The following is a 12,724-nucleotide window of genomic DNA, read 5'->3' on the forward strand; positions in this document are numbered from 1 at the left end:
TGGAATACACTAAAATATTATCTATAAATACCACCATGAATTGATCCAAATAAGGTTGGAATACTCAGTTCATCAAGTCCATAAATGCTGCAGGAGCATTAGTCAATCCAAATGGCACACTACAAATTCATAGTGCCCATACCGAGTCTGAAAAGCTGTCTTTGAAATATTATCCTATTTGATCTTTAATTGATGGTACCCCGACCTTAGATATATTAGAAAACATCTCTGATCCTTTCAGTTGATTGAACAGATCATCAATCTTGGAAGAGGATACTTGTTCTTTATTATTACTTTATTAACTGGTGGTAATCGATGCATAATCACATAGACTTATCATTCTTTTTCACAAACAGCACAGGTGCTCCCCAAGGAGAAACACTGGGCCTTACAAATCCCTTATCAAGTAACTATTGTAGTTGGGATTTTAATTCTCTCAATTCAGTCGGAGTCATCCGATATGGAGCCATCTGATATGGAGCCATAGAAATAAGTTTGGTGCCCAGGTAAAACTCAATCCTGAATTCTACTTAACGATCTGGAGGTAATCCTGGTAACTCTTTGGGAAAAACATCCGGAAATTCCCTAACTGTGGGGATATCATTTACTCCAACTTTCGTTATTCGAGTGTCTATCACATTGGCTAGAAAAGTTATACATCCTTTTGACATTATTTTCCTTGCAGTCATGGCTGATATCACATTTGATAGTAATTGTTCTTTTTCACCAATCACTACGATTTCCAAACCTTCTGTATCTTTTAGAAACAATCGTTTCTTACAACAATCGATCAATCCATAATGTGAAGACAACCAATCCACTCCCAAAATAATTTCAAATTTATCGAAGGGCAACTCCATCAAGTTTGCCAGGAACACAATCCCTTGGATCTTCATAGGACATTTTCTACATACCTGAGTTACTCTCGCACTGTGACCCATAGGGTTTACCGCTATCATCTCACTAACAATTGGTTATAAAGGAATTTCTCTAGCTCTAACCAACTTTGAACTAATGTATGAGTGTGTAGAGCCTGGGTCAACTAAGATAAATACAGGCTCATCAAAAAGATGGAAAGTACCTGTTATGATTTTGGGGTCATCCCGGTCCTCATTGGTTTTAATGTTGTAAATTCTAACAACTCCTTGAGTCTCTTATCTCTACATTGAATTAGATTGTCCCCTGGATCTACCCATTCCTCTACTTCTATTAGAGACTACCATCGATCTTACAGATTGAGTCGAATTATCCCCAAATTTCTTAGAAAATTTTAGGAAAAGTGACCCGTCTCGCCACATTGGAAACAAGATCCACTAAGAAATCGACATGCTCCACGGTGTAATTTACCACATGTTTGACATGAAGTCATTTCCCCCGATGCTCTACCTGAGCTAACAATAAAAGACTAAGATTGTTTATTTTTTGTGAAGTTACTGCAAAACTATCTCTATCAATATATCTGGAACTCGATCCATTGCCTCTTTTAACATGATGGGGAGTTAAAGGCATTCCACCTCTTTTTCCCTTCTGAAAACTTTGTTCCGTAGCTAAAGTCTCTTCTTGAGCTCTTTCAATAGACTTGGCTCGGGTTATGACTTCTTGCAAACTTGGCAAGTTCAAAGCCTACATCATCTCTTTTAACTTTGGCCTCAAACCCTCTATAAACCAAATACACCGTGATTTATCATTTGGAACCACTTCAGTAGTAAAACGGCTCAACTTGTTGTACTCAGCCTTTGAACTCATATACAAATCGATCACATTGCTTCAAATTAAGAAACTTTAACAGCATTGCTAGTTTGAACTGCTCACCCACATAATTGTTCATGGATTATTCTATGAAAAATTATTAGGTCACTTGATCCGGTGGTGCATACATCGTAGTATTTGACCACCATACTCGAGCTGATCCTCTAAGTAAAGATACAACTCCTCCCAACTTTTCTGGATCTGAGCATTGAAGACTTTCGAGCATTATTATAACATCATTTAGCCATAAGTTGGCCTCCATAGGACCCTTACCCTCTTCTTATCAGAACTCTAGAGCTCCCAAGCTGTTCAACTCTTTTGGAATCAACATTCTCGGTGTTGGAGGAGTAGGGGGAGCTTGAAATCAAGTTAGTATGGTGTTAAGATCTTGCATAAAAGTTACAAACTCAAGCACTGGAATCCCCTGTTGTGCATGTATACTAGCATTTTCAGATGGAATCGACTGTTCACTATTAGCCTCGTAACTTTATCTATCAGTTCATTCTCTCATCTCTTGTTCCCCCACACTTCGCGAGTTCGAAGATTCTGACATCTAGTAATACATACATAATAATAACACTTCAATTAGTAAGGAGTGTCATCAATTATACTATATAATAACACCATATCAATAATATTGACAATCTTAATGGCATGTAATCCCTTTTCTATTTTCAAATAAAACCAGTTTCGACCGAGAATTGGTTAAACCTGTAGCTCTGATACCAATAAATGTAACACCCATCTCCCATATAACTTTTCGTACACGAGATATAGATGTCACATCACTTGAAAAATATTTCCTCAATTGAAAACCGATAAAAGTTTTGTTTCCATATTTTTTAAAACATAACATTTTTTTTCAACAACAAAACAATTATTGGAATCTGCTATAAGGTTCTACTTAAATACAATTCAGAGCATTTTTGTACTTTGATTACATGCCAACTAAAATTTTCAAAATAAACTGGATTGTTCTATTGTTACTGACGAGTCAACCTTAATTGATGATAGCTGCTGCTACTACTGCACTCCTTACTTGGTTAATCTCTGCCTTTACCTACGCGTGAAATCAACACACGTTAAATAGTTACTTAGTGAGACATAATATTATAAAGCAACATTAATGTACACATTAGTATATCATGATTATTTGATTTCGAAATAATTCGCATCATCCATAAGGATTAGATAAGTTTCTATTATATAAACCATATTCCTTTCATTCTATCATCAGAAACATTCTTAGTATGCCTATCATACCTTCCTTTCTATATGTTTTTCCCATTATGTTTAGTAGTTATTCATTATTTCCATTTATGGCATCCTTTCACGCCTTTAATGCACCGTTATGCATTTCATTTATGGCATCCTTTCATGCCTTTAATGCACCGTTATACATTTCATTTATGGCATCCTTTCATGCCTTTAATGCACCATTATGAATTTCATTTATGGCATCCTTTCATGCCTTTAAAGCACCGTTATGCATTTCATTTATGTAATAAAAACATATTGAATACCATAAAACATACATTAAATTAAAATATTCTAATTTGAATCATTGCGGATATTTTTCATCTAAAATAAATACAATAAATGTACTCACCTGAAAATCCTCGCTAATAAAATGTAATGATGTCTGGCTACTCAGCAACTTTATTTTTACCCTTATTCTTGCTAGATTCAGGAGTTTCGTTATGATCTACACAAGCATCCATTAAAGTCACATACCATACCAAATGTTAGTATATTCCCTAACATTTATACTTTAATAATACTCAAAAGTACTATCATTTAAATTTCTATAACAATTTCAGCCTATCTTATAATTACAGGCTCAATAATATCAATACCTGTACCATGGTATCGATACATCTATACTATGGTATCGATACTCTTTTTTAGTATCGATACCATTTTGGCATTCTATAATCCATGGTATCGATACTTTCCTTTTAGTATCGATACCCCATCAGTATCGATGCTAATTGCATCAATACCGATATTGTTCATCGCTTTTCTACCTAATTAAACCTATAGTATCGATATTGTTATTCCAGTACCGGTACCCCAACCCAGATTTACCATTTTTCAGCTCGATTTTACTTACCTTTCCTTTAAATCTCTTAATTTTACCTCCAACAGTACTATTAAACTCTTCTTTACTTAAATCAACTAACGTTCTTTCATTTAGGTTCTTATAACATCTAAAATCTCCAAAGCACATCTCAAACTAAGAATCATACCACTTTTTATAACATGTTTTTAATCATATCCAATGCTTCTAATCTCTTATTCACTCCTTTGACAAGTTAAATATACTAATAAACCTCAATAAAAACTAATATATCAACATATCATTCAAAAACCCATTTCTCTAAATCTCAAATAAAACTGCCACCTCTTAGTTTTAATCTTCTTTAACCCATCCTTAGGCTTACATATCACTTAATGTTACAAGAGCAAACCAGAATTGGAAGGAAGAACTAGCTGAAGGAAATTTACCTTTTCTTTGGAGGAGAGCACAACCCACGGGAGGAAGAAGAAGAAGAGTAACTAACTTAGCTAAATTTTTTACTTTCCCCTTTTTTCTTAAATCCATATTCTTTTAAAAATAAGTTTTAATTTCATTTCCTTCTAAAGGACCAAAATGACCTTTCAATTATCCTTTTCTTACTAATTGGTCTTACTCAAATCATTCCTTATACTTTAACATTGATTAAATTAAACCCTCAAAATTTTAAATTCTTTCAAAATAGTCACTGACCTACCATTTGGGTACAACGAGAGATTGACCCCTCTTAGCTTTCCTGATCAATATTCGGGCCTCTTCTATGCCCATTTTCTTTGAGTGAGATCCATCTTTCATAAGGAAACCTTCACCTTTCCCTGTTTCTTTCTTTGCTATCAATTCAATGATGCCTCATAGGACCACGTATAGTTTCGAGAGATGGATGGAGTTACCTTTCTCTTTAGGAGGTTCTTGATCATCTATTGTTGTCATTTCGACCGCACCATTATCATTTAGAATCTCATTCACAACGTTTACATTGGGATCCTCTAGTGGTTTCTCCCCATGAATAACAAAATCATCATATGCATCAATTTAGACACATGTTCTCTCGACTCATCTTGGAATTTATTTGCTCGATCAATCATCTCTTGGTAACTCTTGATAAGTTTCTCTTAGAGTTTTTCGATTCTAGTAACACGTGCTAAAATCTCATTCATGGCTTTTATCCTTCTCTAGGAAGAACAAGTTGGTTCCAATTTGTTTGTTTTTTAGAATTTCTATCATGGGATACTCCACAAATTACTCCTAAATTTTCATGATCTAATACTTGTAGAAAATTTTGAAACAAACAAAATCAAAATGTATAATGTAAGAATGAAACTGCAAACATAACGATGCAAAGATGCGAATACAAATGTAAATCCAACGACTATGTTGATTCCAAATTAATTGTCATAAAAAACTTTCAAACAATACTCAATGTCTCAATATACTAAGGCAAATGGAAACTATAAATCCCATCACATTGCTCGACTTCTTCAATTTTTATCGAATATACAAGGAAACAATCTTCTTTTAACCTTGGCTTGATGGAAAATTCCAACGCTTCAACTTCTTTTCCAGAAATGCATTTGTTGAGTGGCCATATGCGACTGACATCATCCATTGTCTCGTGTTGGTTATCATTGTTGCTTAATAACTCCAAACATATTATTTCCTTTCGACTAGTTGTATCAACGACTTGATCAATTGCATTATTTGAGCTTCATGTATTCCATCTTGATGTACCTCTTCAGCTGCTTCTGGAGTACCCCTCTGGACCAAGGATGCATTTTTGCAGTTCTATTCTACCTCTTCCAGTGACATTGTCGTATTGAAAGCCTTCTAACACAACTATTAACTCAGGAATCAATACCTTCTATGACATGTATGAAACATGTGTTAATTCCAAGGTAATTATCCTAGAACAACTTTCAAAGAACATACAACGTCTCAATACATCAAATCAACTAAAAAAATTTATGGCCCTTCGAATGGTGTTTTTGTTTTAAAAACCTTCTAATTTGATAATTAACTCAGGAATTAACACCATGTTTATGACAAAATAAAGCAACAGGACAAGGCAAAAGGAAAATATGTTAGCAATCATAATAATCAAAGAGAGGAAATGTGTGTTAGTAAAATATGAAAATATTAAATTAACTGGTAAAGGAACCATAAAATACAGTGAACAAAACACACAGAGGAAACTAAAACCCTAACTGTATAATTTCTAGTTCACATGCATTTATTAAAAAATAATTTATTGAATAAATTAAAAGATGAAGGTTAGAGTTCATTTCTCTTTTGTGTACACTTATTTAGGTACTTATGGACATAGTTTCGGCATGGTGTTAGATCGTGTGGGTTTTTATAGTTTATTATATGCAAAGTTTCGGTTTTAGAAGTAAAGGTACTAGAATTATCCTTTTGGGTGCCCCCTTGGGTGAACCAGACCTTTAATCCTCACTCATTGTAAGCTTAAGCGGATTGATTTCAATTCGTGAGGGCACATTTCCCTATGCCTAACACGGAGAATAAATCATCATAAATGTATAAGGTATATGAACCCCAAAAGCTTCTTGCTAGGTCTAACACGGAGAATAAATTATCAGACGTCGCTTTCACTCCCACTTAAAATGGGAAAGAGCTCGAGTATAGAGCTTATGTTATGCAATGTAAGTGTCGCGTGTGAGGAGAAATTTTCAAACATTTGATAAACAACCACACAAAAATCAAATTAAAATTAGTATACAAGGATATATAATAAAAAAATTGAAAGAAATTAAAAGAATCCTAAATTAAATAAAATTGAATTCTCAATTTCCAATCTATAGAGATATATATAATCGATTTAGGGCTTGACCAGTAAGGTCCCCATAAAAGTCGCCAAGCTGTCGTAACCAATTTTCGCCTGGTATGGCGTTTCTTGGGAAAAACAAGTAAATAAATGGTTTTTAATGAAATGTCTTGGAGTCGCCATCGATCTTTTGTGTTAGGTAGGCCGAATACCTAAAAACCACCTTTTAAAAGAGTTTTTAATAAAACATCATTTTAAAAGATAAACCAGTAACCAAAAATTTATTCTTTTTTAGTATAAAAAGGGGTTCGAGGTCGATTACGCATGGGGAAGGATTAACACCCCCACAATTCCCAAAATTGGTAACCCATCGATTATAAATTGTCTCTAGTAGTAGAAATCTAAGAATTCAAATATAAATTTAAGTTACAATCCTATTATTCCAAATTCAATCGCACAATTTTTATTTAATGAAAAATTCTAAGAAGAACTAGAAAATATTCCAATATTTCCAATTGAAGAGAAAATAATCCTAAAACTACTTTAGGACGAATATTGCTCTTTCCAACTGAAATGAAAAGAATATAATATTTTCCCCAAGAACTCAATATTAAAAAAATTTGATAGACCAAGAAATAATAAATAATAATCCAATTACATATATTTAATTAAGAAAAGATAATGAATGCTTAATTATTTAAAAAGATCGAGACCTAATCCCTAAGAAAAAATAGATGGATTTTCTTGAAAATTTTTAAATAAAGGAATATTTCCTTTTCCCTTTAATCTTAAATAATTTTAGGCATAATCGAGTGTTTTCAGGTTTTTCTAGTATGATATTTATTTTATTTTAAAATATCGGAATAAAACATTTAGTTATTTTAAGATATTTAGTTATTTTAAGACAGTCTTTCTTAATAATTTAAAATAAATAAATACTACCTTTAATCTAATTATGAAATCGATCGAATTATGCTTATGAGGTTTTCATATATATATTCATAGGACTAAAATGAAATGAAAAGAAAATAAAGTGCAATAATCAAAGGACTAAATTTAAATAAATTAAAATTAAAGACAAATTAAAAACAATTACTGAATATAAAAAGGCTAAATTAAAATAAATAAAAAATGTAAAGCTGAAAAAACACAAAGTAAAAGGAAAAAATGAAAGAAATAAATAAAAAATAACACCAAATTATATTAAAAATAAATAATAGAAACATGAATGACCAAAATATAATAAAAAAAAACATGCAAAATTAAAATATAACAAAATACAAATATGACTGGAATGTAAACAAATAAATCCACATGTCCAAAATTAAAATAAAATAAAGTGCAAGAATGACCATAATGAAAAAAAAATTGAAACTATAACATCATATTCATAAATAAAATAAAAACAGAATTAATTAATTATTAAAATGAAACAAAATAGAAATTAGTGACCAATTTCAAAGGAATAACATAACAAAATAGTGACTGAACTGAAATAAAGTGCAATATGATGTTAAAATCAGAATAAATGAACAAACAAACCCCCCAGTGACTAAAATAAAAAACACAGTTAACATAAGAAGACCTATGCAGTGAGTAAACCAACATTAGTGACTAGAATGCAAAATACGGGAAAGAAATGGGGACTTGGATCAAAATAATCCCATTTATTATACCTTAAGGGGATATTTGGATCAAGGAATGTGAGATTCTCATGGGAATGGAATCCACATTCCCATGTTTGGTTGGCCGGGAATCTCATTCCCGGTAATATTTTATTACAATAGTAGATTTTTGGGGTATTACCGGGAATATCATTACCTCCCTTTCCTTAGGTATTGTTGGATTACCGGCGTTTTGGAATAAAATGCCCTTAATTTTTTTTTTCAAAAAATATAATTCTTCTGTCATTGAATAATAAAAATTCTACGAAGGTTAAATTATAAGTTTATCCTTAAACTATTTTAAATTTACAAAAAAATATCTATAATTAAAATTTTATATGAAATTCAGGGGTTAAAATAAAATTTTACTATTTCATTAAACCTTTTTATATTTTCAATTTTGTAAAAAATATATATATATAAATTTTATTAATTTAAATTTTTTAAAGAAAATATATAAATATTTTCTAAATTATTAAAAAACAAATATATAATAAGAACAATTTGGTCAAATATATATTTCAATAATATTTTATTCCTTTAACCAAACACGGTAATATTACATTCCTGCTAAACAAACCAAACACAAAATACAACATTCATAGTAATCCTATTCCCTGGTAATCTTACATTCCCACTGATAATCTTACATTCCTTGAACCAAACGCAATCTAATATGTATTAATTCTATTTTAACTAAAAAACCCCCTAAATTAAACTAAAAACAATAAAACACTCCCTCTCCCCCTTTCTTCTCAACGTACGCAAAGTTCACAAAAAATCTACAAAACCCAATGCCGCCATCCAAAGGGCACAAGGCCACCACTCAAACCCCGACCCCGACCAAAGGAGGGTCGATTGAAGGGCTAAAAGCCTAAATTTCCCCTTCACTCTATTCCAACTCGAAATCCCCAAAAAGGTCAGAACCACCACCGGCCTGCCAGAGGAGCTCGACCCCTCGGCTTCCGATCTCCGGTGACCTTGAAGTGACGGGAACCCCGTATTTCACTCTTAAATGACGAAGGTAATCTCGAAATCCCTCCCCCTATCCTTTTTTCTGTGCTTTGTCTTGTTTAGTTTGAAATCAAAGGAAGAAAGAAATAAAAAAAAATGTAGAAATGAAAGAAGAATGCTCACTACTCTTTCTATTTTTAGTATATCGCTTCGTTAAAAAAAATAGAGGAGAAACCCTCTGTTACAAATTCTATTTTTTTTGAAAGGGCCGAGAGAGGAGGAGAGTTCATTCTCCTGTTTTGTTGGGTTTTATAACCCATATTACATGTGTAAAAAAGAAATGACCATCCAGCTCAGTTGGTAGAGCGCAAGGTTCTTAACCTTGAGGTCGTGGGATCGAGTCCTACGGAGGGCATTTCATAATTCGGAGGTCTCTTACGGAAGCTGCTCTCAACCTGGTGTTGGGGTAGCCTACTATCTTACCTCCCCCTTACCCCATATATATGGGAAAAAGGGACAGCCATTTTTATTACATGTGTAAAAAATAAAAAAAAACTAATATTTGTTGTTGTTGTTTTCTAATTTACTGATGAGGATGTTGGGACGTGACGGTGCTAGGGAGGCCACGGGTGGAGCTGTTGGAAGCTACTGGAACGTGGAGGGACAGCTAGAGAGCTTGCTGGTGTTGAAGCTACTGGTGTTTATTGCTTTTTGGTGGGGAGCTGGAACCGGGACATGGAGCAAGGGAGGCCACAGGTGGAGCTGGTCTGCTGGCAGCTGTTGTGTGGAGCGGGGAACCAACCGTTGTTGCTGAAAACTGCTGGATAGCTATTGAAATGTGGAGGGATAGCTGGTGTTGCTGGAAGCTGCTGGAGAGCTGCTTATTGGAGATAAACGTCGGGCTGAGGTAAAAATGGTGATTACAATGATGAAACATTTAAATTGTTAAACTCATAAGCTTCACAAACGAACAATATCGTCCTTTTATCATAGCCTAATTATTTCCATTTCCCAATCAAAATCCCAGGAACTAAAGTGTCTTAAAGCGACTACCCAGTAGCTACAACGCTGATGGGTGAGGTTCATTTTGTTCTGCCATTAACCTCCATTCTTTAGAGGGTAAAAGGAAATCAAACTGTCAAATAAGACATGGGTGATTTTGAAGCAGTACACAATGGCCCTCGACATTGATAGCAGTTGCCAAGTTAGCAGTTAATGTGGCATATAAGCTTTACATCACCTTCAATGACGAGATTAATATTAAGTGATCATTTTGTTACAAATCGATAATATTAGTGACCAGTTTGTAACTTTTGAAAGTTCTATGGACAAAATGAAAATTTACTCAAAGTGACCATTAATATAGTTTATCCTATTTAAAATCAATAAACCTTCATTTAATTGTTTCAAAAGGTTGTCATTATTCTACTACTTAAAAGATTAGAATTTTTCGACTTCTTCCTCCCTTTTTTAAATACTTTAAAGATTAAAAGGATGTGTCATTGAATTAAGCACAATTTATTTTAGAAAATGATCTGAATTTTAGAAAACAAATATCGAAAGGTTCACATTAAAAAAATAACCTATAAATGTAAGAGAGATTTTTTAATTATAAACTTGAAACTTTTAGAAAATTATCCGATTTTTCACTAAAAAGATTATATGTGTGCAGTGTATATCAAAGACGTATAATTACCATGAACAGATTAACAACGGCAACAATGACTGATGCATGTCAAAGACATATCCCTAATACTCAACAAAGAATGAAAAAATAAATATATAAATTGTCGACATCCGTTTTCACCCCGACTCTTATTATAATAATAATTATTATTATTAGTATTAATATTTTTATGTTATTTCTTACACCTCAGTTACATGTCTAACCGAGCCAAATTACAAGCCCATAATTGGTCCCAATTACAAAGAAGCAATCATACAAGCCCAAATTCAACCCAGTTGACCCAAAGCCCAAGACCCGACCCGATTTGGTCACCCATTGCCAACCCCATCCCTCTATCACATTCACTGTGCACTCCACGTCTTCCATCACTGTAGCCCAATGCTGCCAACACCAAATGAGCACGCCACCATGATTCACTGTCAACCAAACACTCCACACAACATTAAACAAAAAGTCAGCAGTCAAATCATTTTTATTCTAACTGTGTAATGGGATAAAAACCTAGAAAAAAAGCAGTGGGGGGGGGGAGGAATCAAACGAAAAAATTTGTAAAAACGGGAGCTCGGGGAGGGAGAATCGGATTTGAAGGAAACAATATAAAATAAGGTTCAAGGATTTTCCATCTTTCTTCTCTGTTTCGAAATATAAGTAATATCATCATTAGTTTTTTTCTATGTTCTTTTCTTTCATACAAAAACCAAAGTAAACTAAAAAAATAAGAAGAGAGGTTACCTTCAGCCGGTGAGAAAGGACGGCGTTAGGAACACCCGTTCAAATATTCGAATGATCAAATGGGAGATCAGGAGTTGGCGAGCAATATACTAAAAATCAAGGCGATCTAACGGTCCGGTGACGAGATCGAGAGCAAAGAAGTCGAAATGTTTCGGTGTTGATTCGTCGTCGATGGTATATTTTCTGGCGAATCGACCCTAGATCCAGACTACCCATGTCGATACGAGTCGACCGGTGAAATTTGGTGACCAATGGCCACCGATGGCGGCGGCAGTTCGACGGCCAGACTGCGACCGTGGGTGTTAAAGGGAAACCCTCTCTCTAGAAATACTTTAAATAAAAAAAAGAAAAAGATTATTTATAGAAAACTTTAAGGGAAATTGCACTTAGATCCCCCTAAGTTGGCGTGTTTTTACAAAATGGTAATTTTCAAGAATCATTTTTGTAATTTACCCGTTTCTTATAAATGTTTTTACATTTTAGGTTTAATTTCTGTTTGATCCTTGTACTTTTATGCGTTTTTTTACATTTTTGGTCATGTGTAATGACTGTTTGATTTTTTTAAATACTTAGAACTGCTTTAGTGATTTTATCTTTTATTTCTCAGTACTAACTTTTTGGTTTATTTTCTTCCAGGTCCCTCTACTTCATCCGTGTTTTTCTATTTCAGTCACTAGTCCTCTGTTTATTTTATTCTTTAATTTTGTGCTATAATTGTGCTTTTTTAATTTAGTCACTTTTTATTCGAATTATTCACTGTTTTTTATTATTCGAAATTAGTCACTTTTTGGTTTATTTCTTTATTTTATTCGAAATTAGTTATTTTTTTATTATTTTCATTTTGGCTGTTGTTGGATTCTATTTATTATTCTATATAATTTAGACACTATACCTTTAATTTATACATTTTAGTCACTGATGTATTATGATTGGCTATTGTTTTTGTTTTTATTTCATTTTAGTCCCACTTTGCTCGTTATCTTATTTTTTTAGGAATTTTAATTTGAGTGCCTTACTTTAAATATTTCCATTTGGTCCTGGATGATTGAAATTGGATTATTTACAATTATAGTGCCTAACAT

The sequence above is a fragment of the Hibiscus syriacus genome, unplaced genomic scaffold (assembly GCF_006381635.1).
Source record: "Hibiscus syriacus cultivar Baekdansim isolate YM2019G1 unplaced genomic scaffold, ASM638163v2 tig00110633_pilon, whole genome shotgun sequence".
NCBI lineage: Eukaryota > Viridiplantae > Streptophyta > Magnoliopsida > Malvales > Malvaceae > Hibiscus > Hibiscus syriacus.